We start from the raw sequence: 19,944 nt of genomic DNA, 5'->3' as shown, positions 1-19,944 counted from the left end.
ATACTCGGCATTTAATTGTTAATTTCAGAGATAAACATGTGGCTTGAATTTACCATTATAGTTATTTATAGAGTGAAACTATCAATGCACAGTAGAACTGCAAAGTATTGATGGTGAAAACCATAGGTGAATGGAGCACATTATCCAAAAATAACACAATATACAGCACAATATATATCTTTGCACCAAATTTTGGCATTAGCATTCTTCTATCTCGACAGGATTAGGATTAAAAGTTGGTATTTTTAATGTACTGTACTTATCACCCTGACAAATTAACAATAATGCCATGAGACTACAGACTATACTATCAATTTATTGGGCTAGTTAGTAGATGGACTGGTGATACTCCCAGTGTAGGTGTCAATATTCTGACCAATGCTGCCAGGATAGATAGGCTCATGCAACCATTACTCTTAAGTGCGTAAGTAGCATGAAAATAGATTGGTGGCTAGAAGACATTGGTAGATGCCTTTACCCAAAGTAACTTACAAGTTCCAGACACATTTATGCATACGGTATATTTTACTGCATTGCTATTCTGCCTTGTGTCTGATGTTTTAGGTTAGGCTCTGGACCCTCATTTCCCTAAACTAGATTTGATAGGTTTGAGAATGTGAATGTATATATAATTTAACAACTGTAACATAGGCAGGTTATCCTCACAGGTGGCGCAGTGGTAGTGCTGCTGCTTTGCAGTAAGGAGACTGTGGAAGATTGTGGGTTCGCTTCCCGGTTCCTCCCTGTGTGGATAGCGCTTTGAGTACTGAGAAAAGCGCTATATAAATGTAATGAATTATTATTATTATTATTAGGTAACCCTCTCATAATTATAAAAAGGGATTAAAATGGAAACCTTTTTGTCTTAAGGTGTAATGGCCAAGGACTGCTGGCCATAGTTTCTGATACATTTGCACAGTTAATCAACATAAACACGATGCTGTTACTCAGCAAGTTGGGTACAAGAAGCAAAGTTATGAGTAAACCTATAAGATAACAGGTGAATCAGTTACAGAAGCATCATCACAATGCACAACAAAGTCCTTTCTGTTACATCTGAAAACATGACTATAGTTTACTGAAATTCATCAATAATAGGGCTTCATATCAAGATTTTCAGTAAGATATACTGACAGATCACAAAGAATCTACAAACAAATGTGATCAGTAAAATTTGAAAGTACTAGAAACAAAAAAGCACCTAAAAGTATTTGATAAATATGGCAATTCACAGTGCTACCAGTAGCTAAAATAAAAATCAATCTGCCAGTGAATACTTTGCAATGTCATATTACAATTGGCACAATAATTTAAAGGTATGGCCTAGAATAATCAGATCAAATTCCCTTTAATAGATTCTTGCAATTCTAAAGATATACTGCTTGTTCCTGCTCACTTCCCTCATAAAAAAGGCAACCACCTCCAAGCATTTCTTTAACATTAATTTGCTGTTTGCTTTATGGCATTACATTTCAAATTAAGAGTAGCAATGGTGTAAAACAATGTGAGCCCTTCTCAAAATGACACTGGTTCCAAGGATGTACAGTATAGCTTGTCCAGAGCACTTACAGTATGTGCTCCCTAAAGCCAACGTCCCATTACGTGACGTCTAGTCATCGGCTATATCAGATTTGCTGACCTTATCGCCAGACCATGTCCATTTACGTGACTGAAAATTGCTGAGCAGGTCAAATGAGGGCTGACCTTACAGCAGCACAGCCATGCTCGGCACTTCGTGTGACAGTAAACAACACACTGACTGATAGAGACAGCAATGTATGTAGGGTTAACAGGTACAATTAGTTCAGCCACAATCTGTGCCCTTTTTATTTTCTGTTTTTTCCATTATGTTGGGGTATACAAAACATCAAACAGACAAGCCCCTTTTTAGTTTGTAAGGTCCAAAACATCCGCAATCCTTATCCTTTGTCACTTTGCTGTATGTATTGTACTTCTGGATGAGCATTCATTGGTGGTCAGCTCTCATACATATACAGCCCACCCCTATGACTTAACACAAAATCAGAGTGAGTCACAGACTAGTTGGAGTGTGTGTGGTGGGCACATCACATTACACAACTGGCTTCACAGAAGCACACTGCCAACTGCCTCCAGCTCTCTTAAAATTATGTAAAAGAAAGCTGAAAAAGCTGCATAATGTGACATGGCCCTAAGCAGACATCTGTATTGCATGCTGGTCAGATATTCAAGGAAGAATTTCACTCAACCCTTCACATGACAACACTACTGCTACTAGTATGTACACTGTGAGCTGACCACAAAGTGACCAATACAAATATAAAAAACATTGGTAAATTGCCAGCAATGAGCTGTCACTGACACCAGATAAATACAGTATGTTTATTAATATATAGACACACAACATACACTCAACCTGGCTGGTCAAATCACAAACTGCTGCTAGTTTACCTGCAAACATTTCATCCATTGAAGACTGACAGTCCTCTAAACTCAGAAATATTTCAATAGCTATGCCCAAGGACACCATACAGATATAATAATTGCAATCAAACACCCGCAGTGAAACTGCCCAATATCTTTTGATAAACTTCACACTGCCCATGAGGCAGATTACTGGCAAGTCAAAGCCCAAAATTAATGATGCTGGGAATAAACAAAATTAAAAAAAAAAAACTAATTATGGTGTCACCCACAGCCCCCAATTGCTATCATGTCTGTGGCAGCCCAAAAGTATCCCATTATTAATGTATTAATTACTGGGTGTCACACTGAAGGTTAAATTCTGAAAAAAATGTCAAACAAAGCAATTGCATGCGGGTACCTGTCTACGATTACGAGATCGTTATCAGTGAAGACCAGCAAGATGCCTCCCTCCGTGGCTTCAAAACAAAACAACGGGCTGCTACCTCTGACGCACAGCCCCAATGAATTAGGGATGAAATCGGCGAACCCCAAGCGTGGTCGGGAGCCCCTTGTCCGCAGTTCCACCTACGACCGCTGGGTGGACCTCCCACAGTTTGGCCGAGGCTTTCACAGAGTGACTGCAATGCAGCAGTCATAGCGAATCTGCAACCAAGAGCAGCGGCCAGCCTCGGCGTCTGCGCCCACGTCAGTGCCAACTGCGCGCTATCACCAGCGAAGTTCTTGAGGGACGCACGACACACAGACTCGATTGGGCCTCGCGCGTACCCGCTCCTCACCAAACATTGCGAGCGCCGTGTTCGTGAGCGCGCATTTCATTCAAGGCAGCACAAACCCCGTGCGCCGTCTTCACACGTAACGTACAAACAATCAGAAACCAGCGAACCACCTCCCAAGGTGAAATCGCATGCACACCTTGCGTACGCTGCACAAACGATGCAACACCTGAACAATGCGGTTGGCCAGGAACGAATTTACTAAATTATCGTGCGGTTGGCCAGGAACGAATTTACTAAATTATCGTGGCTATTTGGGATGTAGCGGTACAACACACCGCTCTCGAATCGACTGCAACAGCGTGCTAAAAAATAACCAGCCGGCATCTCTTGGGGGGGAAAGGGCAGATATATTTGACGTAACATATCACTCGGCCATCACTGATTACTAGCTACACAACCCTTCACAAGTCACGAAACAGGCAACAACAACGCCTTGAGCAGCATCAGAGTTGCATGTCTGTTTTTAAACACACGCTAAAAGCCAAGAAGCTGCGGGCGCGCATCTTTTTTGTTAGATGCAGCTTGTACGCCTAAAGTGCGTCGAGGTCGTTTAGGTCTGATGACACCGCCAATGGAGCCCCGAGTGGTTCAGATGCAGGCCGCCGGTTGCGTATCACGAGCTGGTCAGCGGTCTGTCCGCCCGGATTAAAAGAACCGCGGTTGGAGGCTCTTGGGTACCTGTCGTGTCCGGCGGTGTTCAAAGCAGCAAACCCAGGAAGAGCACGTTGCGGATAGAAGCAGGAGGGATAGCTATAGCGATGCAGCTGTTGCTGGGCTCTCCGTACTCGGTGCGTCTCCCCTTTGCGGTTCTCTGTGCTGCAGCTCCGCAGAAGCTGTTCATTCACCTGCGTCACGAGGATGTATCAGCAGGTAGCCAAATCCGCTGTTCTTCTGAAGTCCTAACTGCTTGTCGCTGCACCTCGCCTCTCGGAATTTCAGCATAGACAGGAACGGTGGAGCCGCGCGTCCCGGCTCTCCATAGCGCTCGCTCGCTGCTCTCCTGGCGCTGGAAAATGGCTGTGCGCGCGCGGAGGATTCCCACAATCCAGTCCGAGACACTGACATCATCCCCAGTCCAGGCAGCGTTACAAAAGGCCGAGATTTTTTTTTCTCCTTTTTTGTTTCATTGAAGGGGAAGACATCGCGACAGGACAGCTAGATCAAAACATGTCATGCAGGAAATAATTAATGGACCGCATAATGGTTGGGAAATGAAAGTGGACATCAGCGGAGGAGCAGTCAGTACGAAAGAGCTTTTGTCTTGGAATATCACAAAAGCTGGTGCTTCAAATTAGTGTCTCACACATGAGAAAAACGTGTTATATAAATGTTGCCTACTTCGAGATAAATTCAGAGTTGGAAATATTACCGGTAATTTTTTGGCTAGAAAAAAAAAGATAAGCGGAGTTGGATGCTTTTGTACCAGAGATCAAAGTATGCCATCTGAGACTAGTGACTCAGAATTTTAAATATACTGTTAATGATTCAGTGAAATGCAACAAGTCTGTTTTCCCCAAATTAATTTCAGATAGGCTTGTAACAAATTGAACTATACAGACATTCCAAAACCTGATTATTGCCCTCCCCCCTCCTCTCCAAAACAAAATTAAATAATTTATTTTATTCATATAGTATATGACTGGACTACTGCAATCAGTTTTCTGGTATTTTTTGGGGGGAGGGATATTATTAATTTTTTGCAGGTGTCTCTTCTCTGCAGACCTCTAGTGTTACCTAAGAAACACTAATAAGTTATCTTGACTTGTATTTGATATTTAGGGAAATTTATATAGGGTTAAAAAAAGTGATTTGGAGATGAGGACAAAAATAAGTTAAAATTAATTTGCTGCTGCTTAATAATGAAGGTAGAAACATTTCAGTATGTGGTGCACAAAAAGTAGCCTGAGAATGGTGGAGGACATGATCATTTGACACACCTGTCTGTTGTGATAATTGCTGCGTCATCTTAAGTCGATGTCAGTTTACTCAAAAAATTAAAATTTAGTGATTGTGTGCCGACCTTGCAGCAGCCATGCTCGCCCCTTTTTGTGATATGCAATAACAGCTGCCTGACGGAGCTGGCGCTGTACAAAGGGTTAACAGGTATGGGAAATTCAGCTACAGTCTCGGTCCTTTTGTTTTTACTATTCTGTCATGGTACATAAAACACAAGACATCACAGAGTCAAGCTCCTCTTCTGTCCATAGCTCCCACGTATTCCTCGTTCCTGTATTATACGGATTATACCGCCGGATGAGCGTTCAGTGGTTGTTGGCTCTCATGCAAACACAGTCCACCCCTACAGCTAAGGTCTAAAGCAAACTTTTCCAGTTTTTTGATATGAGTCACTTGCTAAGTCAGACTACATTACTGCATTCAGCTTACATTCAGGTAAATTTCCTCAAATGTGACATGACCTTAAAGCAAATATGATATCTTGACTTGCATTTGGTATTTAGTGAAATTTAAGTAAGGCTGAATTAGTGTAAATTTACAGATAAGGAGATAAATTAGTTGTATGTAGAAAATTAAAAATGAAGATAGAAACATTAAACCAGTAAGTGGCCTGCAAATAGTAGAGGACATGAGCTTATGATACACTTGTCTGCTGTGATGATTGCCTTTTCAACTTATGAGGACTTCTTTCCCTACTCTCTGAAGGGAACAAACAGGAGGATTGAATCCTTTTTTGCCAATTATTGAATTACTGTATGCATTTCACAGAACTTACAATGGGATATTTTTCTCGTGATAACCTGAAGGATCTTGTACAAACCTACAGCTCCATAGTCAACATACACTATTTCAATGAAGATGACATGTCTTCTCTCTACCATGCGCATATTACAGAACTAACAAAATGAAACAAAAGGGCACAAAGATTTCCTGTTAGCCTGTATGTACAGTGCATCCGGAAAGTATTCACAGCGCATCACTTTTTCCACATTTTGTTATGTTACAGCCTTATTCCGAAATGGATTAAATTCATTTTTTCCCTCAGAATTCTACACACAACACCTCATAATGACAGCATGAAAAAAGTTTACTTGAGATTTTTGCAAATTTATTAAAAACAAAAACATTGAGAAAGCACATGTACATAAGTATTCACAGCCTTTGCCATGAAGCTCAAAATTGAGCTCAGGTGCATCCTGTTTCCCCTGATCATCCTTGAGATGTTTCTGCAGCTTAATTGGAGTCCACCTTGTGGTAAATTCAGTTGATTGGACATGATTTGGAAAGGCACACACCTGTCTATATAAGGTCCCACAGTTGACAGTTCATGTCAGAGCACAAACCAAGCATGAAGTCAAAGGAATTGTCTGTAGACCTCCGAGACAGGATTGTCTCGAGGCACAAATCTGGGGAAGGTTACAGAAAAATTTCTGCTGCTTTGAAGGTCCCAATGAGCACAGTGGCCTCCATCATCCGTAAGTGGAAGAAGTTTGAAACCACCAGGACTCTTTCTAGAGCTGGCCGGCCATCTAAACTGAGCGATGGGGGGGAGAAGGGCCTTAGTCAGGGAAGTGACCAAGAACCCAATGATCACTCTGTCAGAGGTCCTTTTTGGAGAGAGGAGAACCTTCCAGAAGGACAACCATCTCTGCAGCAATCCACCAATCAGGCCTGTATGGTAGAGTGGCCAGACGGTAGCCACTCCTTAGTAAAAGGCACATGGCAGCCTGCCTGGAGTTGAAGGACTCTCAGACCATGAGAAAGAAAATTCTTTGGTCTGGTGAGACAAAGATTGAACTCTTTGGTGTGAATGCCAGGCGTCACGTTTGGTGGAAACCTGGCAGCATTCCTACAGTGAAGCATGGTGGTGGCAGCATCATGCTGTAGGGATGTTTTTCAGCGGCAGGAACTGGGAGACTAGTCAGGATAAAGGGAAAGATGACTGCAGCAATGTACAGAGACATCCTGGATGAAAACCTGCTCCAGAGCACTCTTGACCTCAGACTGGGGCGACGGTTCGTCTTTCAGCAGGACAACGACCCTAAGCACACAGCCAAGATATCAAAGGAGTGGCTTCAGGACAACTCTGTGAATGTCCTTGAGTGGTCCAGCCAGAGCCCAGACTTGAATCCGATTGAACATCTCTGGAGAGATCTTAAAATGGCTGTGCACCGACGCTTCCCATCCAACCTGATGGAGCTTGAGAGGTGCTGCAAAGAGGAATGGGTGAAACTGGCCAAGGATAGGTGTGCCAAGCTTGTGGCATCATATTCAAAAAGACTTGAGGCTGTAATTGCTGCCAAAGGTGCATCGACAAAGTATTGAGCAAAGGCTGTGAATACTTATGTACATGGGATTTCTCAGTTTTTTTATTTTTAATAAATTTGCAAAAACCTCAAGTAAACTTTTTTCACATTGTCATTATGGGGTGTTGTGTGTAGGATTCTGAGGAAAAAAATTAATTTAATGCATTTTGGAATAAGGCTGTAACATAACAAAATGTGGAAAAAGTGATGCGCTGTGAATACTTTCCGGATGCACTGTATCATGAGCCCCTGCTGTGTGCCCTGCCTTTCATGTGGCGTTGGATTGTTTAGAAATGAGCCGTCTAATTGTTCCCACACAATTTTAAGCAAAACTCATTCATGGTTGTCTCCCAACGTATATAATTATTATAATTTACTTAGCTGGTGAGCCTATTGGTTGTGTGTCCTCACTTGGACCTACTGGCAGGGCCGGATTAAGGTGGGTGCTATTGATGCTGCAGCATTAGGCCCATTCCTGAAATAGGCCCAGATGAAAACAGATGAGTGAGTGTCGAACGCACCTGCACCAATGATGCCAAGAAAAAATAGGCTTTTTTTGTGCTGCAGCATCAGGCCCAATTTCGTCTTAATCTGGCCCTGCCTACTGGGCATTCATTTGGGCAGTGTACAGTCATCTTAGCCATTTGAGTTAAAGAAGAACCCTCTCCTCTTTAGTGATCAGTCAAATTTCTGTCTGTTCACAGCATAGTCTTTCCTTTTCAGCCTTGCTACACTTGGATATGTCACAGAAATCATGAGGTCCATTTCTGTCTTGCAAAAACAAACAAACAAAAAACTCATTGAGTTCTTTCAGTTATTCATGTGTTTAATCCAGCTTTGGAGTCAGATGGAGGTAGAGTCAATCCTGGCACCATCTCATGGTATATTTACTAGCTCACCGGTTTAGTATTATTTGTTATCCAGACATATAGCATGGTGATGGGTAGAATGTGCAACTGGCACACAGACTGGGCTAGAATACAATCCCAGGATTCTAAATCCCACATTCAGCTGTGTGCCCATGCTGACCAACATAATACATCCCATTTTCTTTTAGTTAGGACATGCCATCTATAAACACAAATTAAAATGCAATAAGCTTTTGTATTGCATTTTAAACTTACACGGAAATTGTATGCCACAGAAAAAAAACAATCGATTGTTTGGTTGATATGTTTTTAAATATGACACAATAAAATTATGCAAACATTAAATAGCCCACTTGCATATGTTTTGTATTTTGACATAGTTAAAACGTTGGATTGCATTTAAATTTGGCTCAAGCAATCTTCTATAGCAGACGGGAGTTCAATTCCCAGAAGTCTACAGGAGTGCTCTGCGACAAATGAAAAGAGGCCTTGATAGGGGAACATTTTAAAGGGAGTTGAAATTCAGAAGGAAAGGGGTCAGAGGAGGACTGCTGGAGTCCTTCACACACAGCAAAAGTGGCTATTCTGCATGATGCTGGTCAGAAGGTCAAGATGGCTTGGAGTTTGTGTGCACAATGCATATCCAGATATGATGTCAGTCGACTTAAGATAGACAAAGTAACCGATAGCATTCGTCGTAGCCAATTTAATTTATATATTCCATAGTACCTAAGTAAGATTTTAGTGTTCAGCCAAGACTGGAACACTAACTGGGACCCCCTTATTACCACAGGTATTTTGCACAATACCCACAAAAACAATATGTGAAAAAGAACCTACTGTAATTTCAAGAGACTAGAGGTGCCTATGGAAAGAAGTTGGATATTTGAACTTTAGAAGGGATTTTATTATTGTAATGATTGTATTAATATTAGGTCTAATATGTGGAAATATTATGTATTGCTAAATACATAATACATTAATAATCATAATAGCATACTATTAATATTGCCTTAATTGATAATTTTATTAATTACAACAGTATCAGACAATCCTGTTGTTTTTCTTCACTTACTATATTGTAAGTATTTTTAAGGTAGATGTCACTCACTAATTATGGCACTGGAGAGTGGTGATGGGTTTTTCTGTTGATTAGCACTTGCTAGTAAGGATTTCACTGTACCCTGTGATGCTGATGACTCTTTAAACTATTTTTAAACCTATATCAAACAATAATGACTTGACAAACACACATAATCAAGAGATGACCTAGACCAGCACACGAACAGCATGACAAATGCAGTAACAGAGTCTAGCAATTAAGGTGCTCTAATAAGTGTGTTGTTTTCATTGTGATAAATGCAATGGGAGGGCGGCACGGTGGCGCAGTGGAAGCGCTGCTGCCTCGCAGTAAGGAGACCTGGGTGGAGTTTGCATGTTCTCCCTGCGTCTGCGTGGGTTTCCTTCGGGTACTCCAGTTTCCTCCCACAGTGCCCTGCAGTGGGCTGGCACCCTGCCTGGGATTTGTTCCTGCCTTGCGCCCTGTGTTGGCTGGAATTGGCTCCAGCAGACCCCTGTGACCCTGTGTTAGGATACAGCGGGTTGGATAATGGATGGATGGATAAATGCAATGGGGAGAAAGAAAAACTTAAAGGAATGTGATAGAACCAAATTGAGATACAGTGTAGTAAATACGCATAGGAAGTTAACCAAGTAAATAAGTAACGTAGGTTTGAAAATATAAAAAAAAAAACAACTTGTTTTTCAGTGGTTTGGTCAGATTTTTGTCAGTACATGAACCAAACGGACCTAATGACCTTTGAAGTGCTCAGAAGGCTAATGGAGAAGTACTGTTTGTTTAAAACACACAACACATTAGTGACATTCAGCAAGTTCTAGTGACTCTTCTAGAACATTGTGTTTATGAGAAGTGAGTAAGAATGAGTGTTGCATTTATTGGTCTTGCAGTATGTGAAAATGAATATTTCTATAGAGCTTCAGTGAATCGAAGTTCTTAAGTTTCTTGCAGATTACTGTTTTTTCATTATCTCCATTATATCCAGACAGAGCATTATGCTGCGATAAAAAAAAAACAAAACAAGTATTATATCATGGGCCCCCCTCAAGGGCACGGTCTCTAAATGCTAGGATATCGGACATGAAGCAAGGAAGTGTCATGATAAACAAAAAATAACTATCCTAACAGGCACTACCACAATTTAAGCACTTAGCTCTCTTCGTTTGACTGACATTTTCCATATTACCAAGTGTCCACAGTTTGCGAGATTCATTGACCAGGAAATATAATTTGAGCCAAATGAATTTAGCAAATGTATTGTCTTAAACAAACAGGCATCACAACTAAGAGATCAAAAGAAGTTTGTTAAAACCAATGAGGAAAAAAAAAATTGAAACAGAGAATAAGATGTCGACTCCACAAGATTAAATTGAAAAGCGGGCAACCCAAACAAAAACTTTGCTTAATTTTGAATGTTTCTTCATTTCAAAGGATAATGAAGTACTGTATGTATGCCACCATTTTATATAGGTACAGTGTTCTGACAGTTGTGAATTTGTGCTTGTTTATAATTTTCCAGCCTTCAAGAAAATTTTCTCATATAGTTTTTTAACCTTTTCTCATACTTCTGAATATAAATATTTCAAATTTTCAGTTAGTATTTTTTTGGATCTGAATTATAGCGTGATATAAATGATCATTTGTTTCTATTTTACAGTGATGCCATCTTGTTTTTTTGTTATGATACACTAGAGTCAAAGGATATTTGTGAGCACAAATATAACAGGAGATGGCAGCATTTAGCAGAAAATTACACTCAAAAGTGAAAGGCAGGTTGGAGCCAAAGAAACAGACAATAAGGCAATCAAAATACAAGAACAAAACAAGAATCTGAGTCAAAGACAAAAAAGGAGTTCAAAACCAAAAATGAAACCTGGTGCTAGGGCTGTCTTGTTATACAGTATAAGCTAACTACACCAGAAATCGAAGCACAATAGTCTCATCCAAGCTGGGGATAACGTGTAAACTGATCGCTACCATACTGTATTGCTACCGGCGGAAACTGTGATGTAATCATGATGTCACGTAACACATTCACCATGGTTTGTAAACAGAGAAATTAAATGGTAACAAATTAAACTTTTCTTAATTTACTTGAAACCAATGAACTACAAAAATGAAGCTGCTATGCTAAAAACTACAATGTGAGCCAAAATACACATACAAAACAAGGTAATTACTGTACTACTTTATTGTTGCAGGACGCAAATGTGACAGAAGTGATGCTACTTAAGCTGGTTCCTCAGTACATTGACTGTCCGAGTTTGACTACTACTACTTGTGCTATTTAAAGTGTTTTAGGGTTCAGATTCTTTGGGTGTGATGTTACAACAATTTCTTGACTTTGATTTGGTTTCATGTTCTGGGTTTAGAAATTTATTAGGCTTTTTTCCTGGTTTTGACAGCACTCATTTATTTTCTTACAGTTCATCTTCTGCCCATTTTCCAATTTTTCTGATCTGCTGTTCTCTTTCCCTTGGCAGAATATTTGTCCCATGGCAACCACATTGGGTGATGTGTTAGCAACCGGTATGGCAACCAACATATCATGGCCATAACACATGGCAATACTGTAACCAAAATGGCATTATGATAAATTATAAAAATAATTATAAAACAAAAATATAGATTTTAGAAAAAAAAGCCTAATGTTAGCATAATAACATTCATGAAAACTGCAGCATTTGTAATTTCTTAGTCACTATGCTGTTACCCAGGCAAGTACAGGGAGTCCTCGGGTTACAACGTCTCGACATACAACGTTTCGAGTTTACAACACTCACTCCCATAAAACATTGAGACATGAGTGTTTCAGCTTACGCCGTTAGTGTCGTACTTACAGACTACGTGGGCGAACTAGTTTGGTTGTGCACAGCAGAAGAATACGCAGTAACGCGGCGTATGAGTGAGGGAGTTGGCAAACTAGTTTTGCGGCACGCGGAGGAAGTGTTCTGTTTGTGTGACTTTGTTTGGCGACTTTGTGACCCTTATCAGGGCTCCTAAACGAAAGTCAGAGTCTTCAGATGCTAGTGCTTCGAAGAAGAGGAAAGCCATCACGATGGAAGTGAAATTAGACATTGTAAAGAGATCAGAAGGAATAAAGGTAAGGAATTTTTTTTACACTAATTTTTTGTCATTTTTTCTGTTACTACAGTACAGTATATTTATGTCATTTTCCTTTTTCTGTGGCTCAGTTGTGTTTTTGTGTTCTAGATTATGAATTTGCAAATGTGTTAGGATAGGTAAGTGACTTAGGCTAGGGTGTGTTTTGACTTACACTAAAATTCGGGTTACATCACTGTTTTATGAACAGAACTGTGTCGTAACCCGAGGACCCTCTGTAATCAAATCCTGCTTTATATAGTGCCTATCACAAAGCACAAGACTCTTAAAAAAGCTTTAAAAAACAAAATTCAACCCCACAAGTGTTGCACTTTTGAAAATGCGTGCCTAATATACTACAAATGCGAGAAACAAAAAATAGACAACATTCAAGGTGGCAAGTGTCCTCCCAGAGATGTAGCTTCCTGGAAGTGCCAGTATAAAATACTTTGTATTTTTTCATTAGCAACTGTCTATTAATGTGCTACTTTTTCAAGGTTAGGTAAGGTTGGGGTTAACTGATAAACATAATCTTTCACATGTTGTAAGGGACAACACTAAAACATTTTGTGTTTTAGCACAATTTCCTTTTCTTCTGCTTGTACTGATACAAGCTGACAAAAGTCGTATGTGTCAGTGAAGGACTGGGCCTTCCTTGATGCACCACAATCATGGCTGACTTTTCTTAATTGGATACAGACTGATCTTCCAAAACAGTCGCATTCATTCTTTAAATGTCATAATTTACCAATTCCTAAAGTGACCAACAGTCATAAGGATACAAGGCTAGCTGGTCTGTCTAATGTTCAAGTGAAGTGCTGCCTTTCAAGTTTGGCCACACTGACAGTCTCTGGTGCCATGATAAATAATCAAAACAAATCTTTTTTTTTGTTTTCATCATGTAATCATTTTGTAATTGTTTGGACTGTGTTTACCTTTGAACTTGTTATTGTGCTCTGCTCTGAGTCTGCATGCAGTGATGAGCACTCTACAGAAGTTAACTTCATTTTAATTGATTAGATAGATAAGTAAGCAAGGGAATATACAACAAGCAGAGAGACAGAACTATACTTGAAATTTATCTTATCCAAAATCTCAGGATATATATGCTCTTTAATAAAATCCCTGTGTGTGTCCATGTGTCCGTGTGTGTGTGTCTTCTGGTGAAGTGCGCATGCGCGGGGCACAGTGCAATGCTTCAAAGGCCGCCTTACGTGTCACACAAGACAGAGAGGGCGGGACCTATAAAATATCGCGCAGCCGATCCAATCGGATTTCAGTAAATGAGGTAAGACCTAAAACATAACGCACGAAAAATCCAATCAGGTACTGAGACGCGGAGACCAGCTTCCCCAAAAAGGTGGGATTAGTGTTTGTTGTTCACTCTGAGGATGTCAGAGTGTTGTTGGACTTAAGTGCAGCATTTGACACCATCGACCATTCAATTTTACTGCACAGGCTAGAAAATGATGTTGGGCTTACAGGCACCATTCTCGCTTGGTTTAGTTCTTACTTATCAAATCGATTCCAATATGTACAGAAATGTGCTGACAGTACTCCATCATTATACACAGAAGTTCAATATGGTGTCCCGCAGGGCTCAGTACTGGGACCTTTACTGTTTTCACTTTACGTGCTTCCACTGGGATCTCTCATTAGGAAACATAATGTTAATTTTCACTCGTATGCAGATGACACCCAGTTATACCTTTCATTTAAATCAAACGAAGTTTCTCCAATGTTGTCTTTAATTAGTTGTGTTACCGAATTAAAGGAGTGGATGAATGAGAACTACTTGTCTTTAAATACAAATAAAATAGAGATGTTAATTGTTGGAGGGAATGACGCTGATCACAACAATATTTTGTCATTATTTAACTCAGTTGGAATCCCCATTAATTTTACTGAATCAGCCCGCAATCTAGGAGTTATCTTTGACTCTAGCATGTCATTTAAAGCGCATATTACAAAGTTGTCCAAAACATGTTTCTTCCATCTTAAAAATGTTAGGAAATTAAGGCGCTTTTTAAATAAACAGGATTCTGAGAAAATAATTCATGCATTTATCTCTAGTAGGATTGACTAATGCAATGCGGTGTTCACTGGATGTTCAAACTGTTCTTTATACAGCCTCCAGTTAATCCAAAATGCGGCTGCAAGAATTATTACAAGAACAAGAAAATACGAACACATAACTCCAGTTCTTAAATCCTTACACTGGCTCCCGGTTAAGTTTAGGGCAGATTTCAAAATCCTTCTTTTAACATATAAATCATTAAATGGTCGAGGTCCGGCTTACTTGTCTGAACTTATCATGACTTACAAACCTGAGCGCACATTAAGATCTCAAGATGCCGGTCTGCTTATGATTCCAAGGATTAATAAAATAACAGTGGGAGGTCGAGCTTTTAGTTACAGGGCCTCTAAACTGTGGAATGGTCTGCCTGCTACTATAAGAGATGCCCCTTCGGTCTCAGCTTTTAAATCCCGGCTGAAGACTCACTTCTTCAGTTTAGCATACCCTGACTAGAGCTGCTGATTAACTGTACAGACTGTATCTCTGTTGTTAACCATTAGCACTAAAACATAAGTAACATTCTGTTTCTCTTCTCGGTACTCAAATGTGGCACTTGGTGCCACGGCCCACCTGCCAAGTTGTTTTGCCTGCCTGAGGAAAAGTCATCCCAGATGGAGGATCGCAGGAATCGTGGGAAAGAGGGGTCCTTTCATCGGATTGGCTGGCCCAGCACTGTTTCAGCCGTGGAATGGCCAAATGGGGGAGGCAGCTTGAAGGATGAGGTCTCCAGGACTCTACACAAATCCAAATCTTATTATGGGATATATCATCTACTGTTAAATTCTGCTCTGTACTTCTAAAATTTATATTTTTTATTTCTTACTATATTGAGGAATTGTTCTGTTCTGTGTACTGCATTTTATTGTATTGACCCCCTTCTTTTGACACCCACTGCACGCCCAACCTACCTGGAAAGGGGTCTCTCTTTGAACTGCCTTTCCCAAGGTTTCTTCCATTTTTTTCCCTACAAGGTTTTTTTGGGAGTTTTTCCTTGTCTTCTTAGAGAGTCAAGGCTGGGGGGCTGTCAAGAGGCAGGGCCTGTTAAAGCCCATTGCGGCACTTCTTGTGTGATTTTGGGCTATACAAAAATAAACTGTATTATATTGTATTGTCAGATTTGCGATTAACAAACTTGGCCTGGTAAAGTGTTTTCCTAAATATACGAATTTTCATGATATTACAATAGGATGAATTTTAAAAGTAGATTTATTTTCGCGCACATAAAATCCGTTGCTGGGGAGACGCCATACATACAATAATCAGCTGCAGGCCAGCACAGATTAAAATACTTGCTGGAGAGACGTATTACTGTGAGAGAGGCACACAGTACAGTGACGCATATTACAGCCACATACAAGCCAGTATTACTGTAACAGAAAATAGACGGTCCTTAGCCATTTAATATAGACTGTTCCTACTAATGTTTATGCACTACTATTCTAGCGCCCGTTATTGTAACGGGCTTAATGTCTAGTAAATATTATAATAAACTAGGCAGTAGTAGTAGCAGTGTATGTTCTCCCCGTGTCTGCATGGGTTTCCTTCGGGTGCTCCAGTTTCCTCCCACGATCCATAGACATGCAGGTTAGGTGCATTGGCGATCCTAAATTGTCCCTAATGTGTGCTTGGTGTGTGTGTGTGTGTGCCCTGCAGTGGGCTGATGCCCTGCTCAGGGTTTGTTCCTGCCTTGCGCCCTGTGCTGGCTGGGATTGGCCCCAGCAGACCCCCATGACTCTGTGTTAGGATATACTCACACATAGTTCATCATCCAGGACACCATAGGCTCATCCACCTGCATATCACTGAGTTTACCCCTTAACAGGGATACCTGAAGGCTCTGAAGAAATCAAAGCATAATCCTCACAGTACTGGCCACTTTGCGGAGCAGACAGAATTGCATTTTCCACTCCAATCTTTATCTGATAGACAGACTGCACTGAATCCAAGTGGTGTTGCACAAGAGGACTCGTGTAGTCCATGACAAGCCTCTCAATGGTCTTCATGATGTGGGTTGTAAGTGCCACTGGTCTGTAGTAATTAGGTCTTGTCTCTGGTATACTATATGAATGTATTTGCACTTTAACACTGGGCTCAATTACAATTTAATGTTCAGCAAGCTTAGTGAGATCAGCTATGGAGGAAAAGGCATCTGTGTTATTCCCGACCGAAAACAGCAACAGCAATATCCGTCTGAGAGAATGCCATGGCAGTTGTTAACACCATTCCTTACAAAGATTGACATGTAAGATCTGAACGGGCATCTGCCTGCCCGGTATTCTGACCTTATAATTTACAGGGCTCATTCGTTCTTCAGTTACAGCAGGCCATTTTGCCAGGAACTTATGTGGGTCAGACAGGGTTAATACAAGTACCCAATCTCCTTTTTGAAATTCACTGAGTTTGCTTTTCTTATAATTACATTTCTGCACCTCCTGCTTGCGCCATTGATGTTCCACAGCGATAGGTGACAATTTAGAAATTTGCTCCTGCAGTAAAACAACCTGATCCACAAATGCCAAACTCCGAGTGCCAGTCTGCATACCCGTCCATTCTTCATGAATGATATCCAAGACACCTTGTAGACGCCTGCCAAATAGTAACTCAAATGGACTTAAGTTGGTAAAAGGTTGAGGGGATTTTCGAACCGCAAACCATGAACATGAGATTGCATTGCTTCTGAGGAGCTGTAAACAATGCAGAATGTTTTCCACTGCAGTGGTACCTCCTCACTTGGTCATCACTTATTGATAGCCCATAATGATGATCACAGGTGGAGTCATCACTGGCCACACTAGTTGAAACTGTAACAATTGTTGATGCAGTAGGGATAGTGTGGGCTGACTGATCTTTGGAAGAAGGTGGTGGTGGAATTTGTGAAAATCTATTAAATTGGTTCAGGGTGTTAGCAATGTCCACATAACCCTCAAGCACCCATGCCTTGGATTGCTCAAGTGTGGTAATTATGCCCAGGCCAGTTTTTAGTTATTCTGAGCAAGTTTTTTTTTTTTTGCTTTAAAAGCTGCCTTCCCTTCACTCAGATTTTTCTTCAGCACTCGCTGCAACTTTTTGCCTCTTTGTCACCACATTTAAATTCTCTCTCTTCTCATTCGGGAGACTTTTTAGCTCCTTAATAATCCAGAGCAGGTTGTCTAAAAAGCTACACACTATTTCTGAAGGTACAATTGTGTTGACCTAGAAGTCAATATAGTCTGTGATACAGTGACTAAGTCCCTCAATATCACCCCCATGATGTGAGACTCAAACATCATTTCCCAGTCTGTCATTTGGAAGCCACTTCAGCTCTACTTCCTCATGATCTTGGAGGCAACAGATTACCATCTAATAACAGACTTGTAGCTGGGAGTCAAATGGATCAGATTGTGCCCAAAGGCGTGACAGTTGTACATTTAAATGCATCTTTATCATTTAGACAGAGCAGGTCCAGTTTGTTGATTCTTCTAGTGGAACGTGACAGCTCATGGTTGATGTTTGCCACTGTTCCTTCCAAAGTCACACGGTTGAAGTCACCACCTATTACAAGTGCAGCGACAGAGTGACTCATCATTAAAATGATGGTGACAGAGTGAATCATTTCTGTTGCTGTGTTTCCACATGCACAGGGAGAAATATAAATATTAATAAGGATATTTTAAGGTCAACATACAGTACCACCCATAATACTAACACCCTTTGTAAATAAAAGCAAAATGGTTTGTGAAAATGTTTATCCTCTTTTGTCTTTTATTCAAACTACAAACAAAAATCTAACTTTAAATTGAATTAAAGTAAAAATAATTGAAAGTAAAAAGAAATTCTTATAAAGCAAAATGTTTTTCTTAAGTTTACATGTGCCATGATTATAGGCACCCCTTCATTTAACTTTGTGTAGCCCCTGAAACATCCCTATTTCCTTTTGTCTTCTCCTATAATGTTTAATGAGGCTGGAGAACACCTGGCAAGGGATCCAAGACCATTCCTCCATACCAAATCTCTCCAGATTCTTCCGATTTCGAGTTCCATGCTTCTGCACTCTCCTCTGCAGCTCACCCCACAGATTTTGAATGGGGTTTAAGTCAGGGGACTGGGATGGCCATTACAAAACCTTGATTTTCTGGTCACTGAACCATTTTTGTGTTGATTTTGAAGTGTGCTTTGGATCATTGCTCTTCTGGAAGATCTAACTATGGCCCAATTTAAGCTTCCTGGCAGAGGCCATCAAGTTTTGATTCAATACCTGTGGATATTTGCAAAGAGTCCATACCATACATCTTAAAGTGTCAAGAGCCCTTGGCAGAAAAAACAACTACACACCAAAGATCCACCACCATACGTCACATTGGGCATAGACGATATTTTTCTGCATGCCTCAAACCCAAACCACCTCTGGTGTTTCTTACTAAAAAGCTGCATTGGTCTCATCTGACCATAAAATTCCATCCCATTGACAGTTCCAGCAACATCTAACAAACAGTTAGCCATTTGAGTTGGTTATTTGAAGACAGTAGAGGCTTTTTTTCTGGGAACCCTCCCACACAACTTGTTGTTATGTAAATGCCATCCAATTGACACTTTGGAGACTTCTGACACCAAAACTCAACTAATGTCTGCAGTTCTCCAGTTGTGATCCTTGGAGAGTCTTTGGCTACTCAAACCATCCGCCTCATTGGGTGTGGGTTAAATATAACACACATCATTCTTAAGGTTCTTAACATCTCCAGTTACATTAAACTTATTAAGTATTGCCATGGTAGTGAAATGGACATTTTCAACCATTTGCCTTTTTACTTATGGATATTTCCCAATTTTTGTAGCTCAATAACTTCTTGTTGCACATCTTGGGTCTATCCCATTATGATGGATGGCAATACGTATAACTCCAGTGAAAGTCATGGCCAATCACTTAAGTCTTTCTACTCACTCATATGAACTTAAAAATGGAAAATAGGAATGGGAATAAAATTCAGATAGATTTTACTCAAATGACTTTCTAGGGGTGCTAATAATTGTGACACATACATAGTTTTCTCAAGAATTTGTGAGAAATTTAAGGTTCGATTTTTTTGCTAATATTTTGAATGAAAAATCAAGAGGATAAACAATAAAATATTTTTTCATAGACAGACAGATAAAAATGTTGCCAGGAGAGATCTTAAATATTTATTGCTTTGTTCCTGAACTGATTCTGAAAATATATAAAGCTCTCTGGGGTTTTTCATCCATCCATCCATTTTCCAACCCGCTGAATCCGAACACAGGGTCACGGGGGTCTGCTGGAGCCAATCCCAGCCAACACAGGGCACAAGGCAGGAACCAATCCCGGGCAGGGTACCAACCCACCAAAGGAAGAATATTCTTTTCTCTGATATAGAAGATT

General features: G+C 40.4%; 1 protein-coding gene across 4 annotated transcripts in view; it reads right to left on the bottom strand.

Moving 5' to 3' along the window:
• The window catches only part of LOC114652632 (kinesin light chain 2-like), a 67,706-nt gene extending 63,495 nt beyond the window's left edge, over window positions 1-4,211 (bottom strand). The window contains exon 1 of one of the 4 annotated variants that reach the window (XM_028802991.2): window positions 3,861-4,211. The gene's annotated coding sequence lies outside the window, so the exon portion shown is untranslated. Of the gene's footprint in view, window positions 1-2,803; window positions 2,823-2,888; window positions 3,066-3,860 lie in introns of those variants that run through there. The other 3 variants (XM_051931684.1, XM_051931688.1, XM_028802995.2) reach the window with 3 other exon arrangements.
• Between the last annotated feature and the right edge of the window lie 15,733 nt (window positions 4,212-19,944).

The sequence above is a fragment of the Erpetoichthys calabaricus genome, chromosome 1 (genome assembly GCF_900747795.2).
Source record: "Erpetoichthys calabaricus chromosome 1, fErpCal1.3, whole genome shotgun sequence".
Classification (NCBI taxonomy): Eukaryota; Metazoa; Chordata; class Cladistia; order Polypteriformes; family Polypteridae; genus Erpetoichthys; species Erpetoichthys calabaricus.
This window is presented reverse-complemented; position numbering and strand designations above follow the sequence as displayed.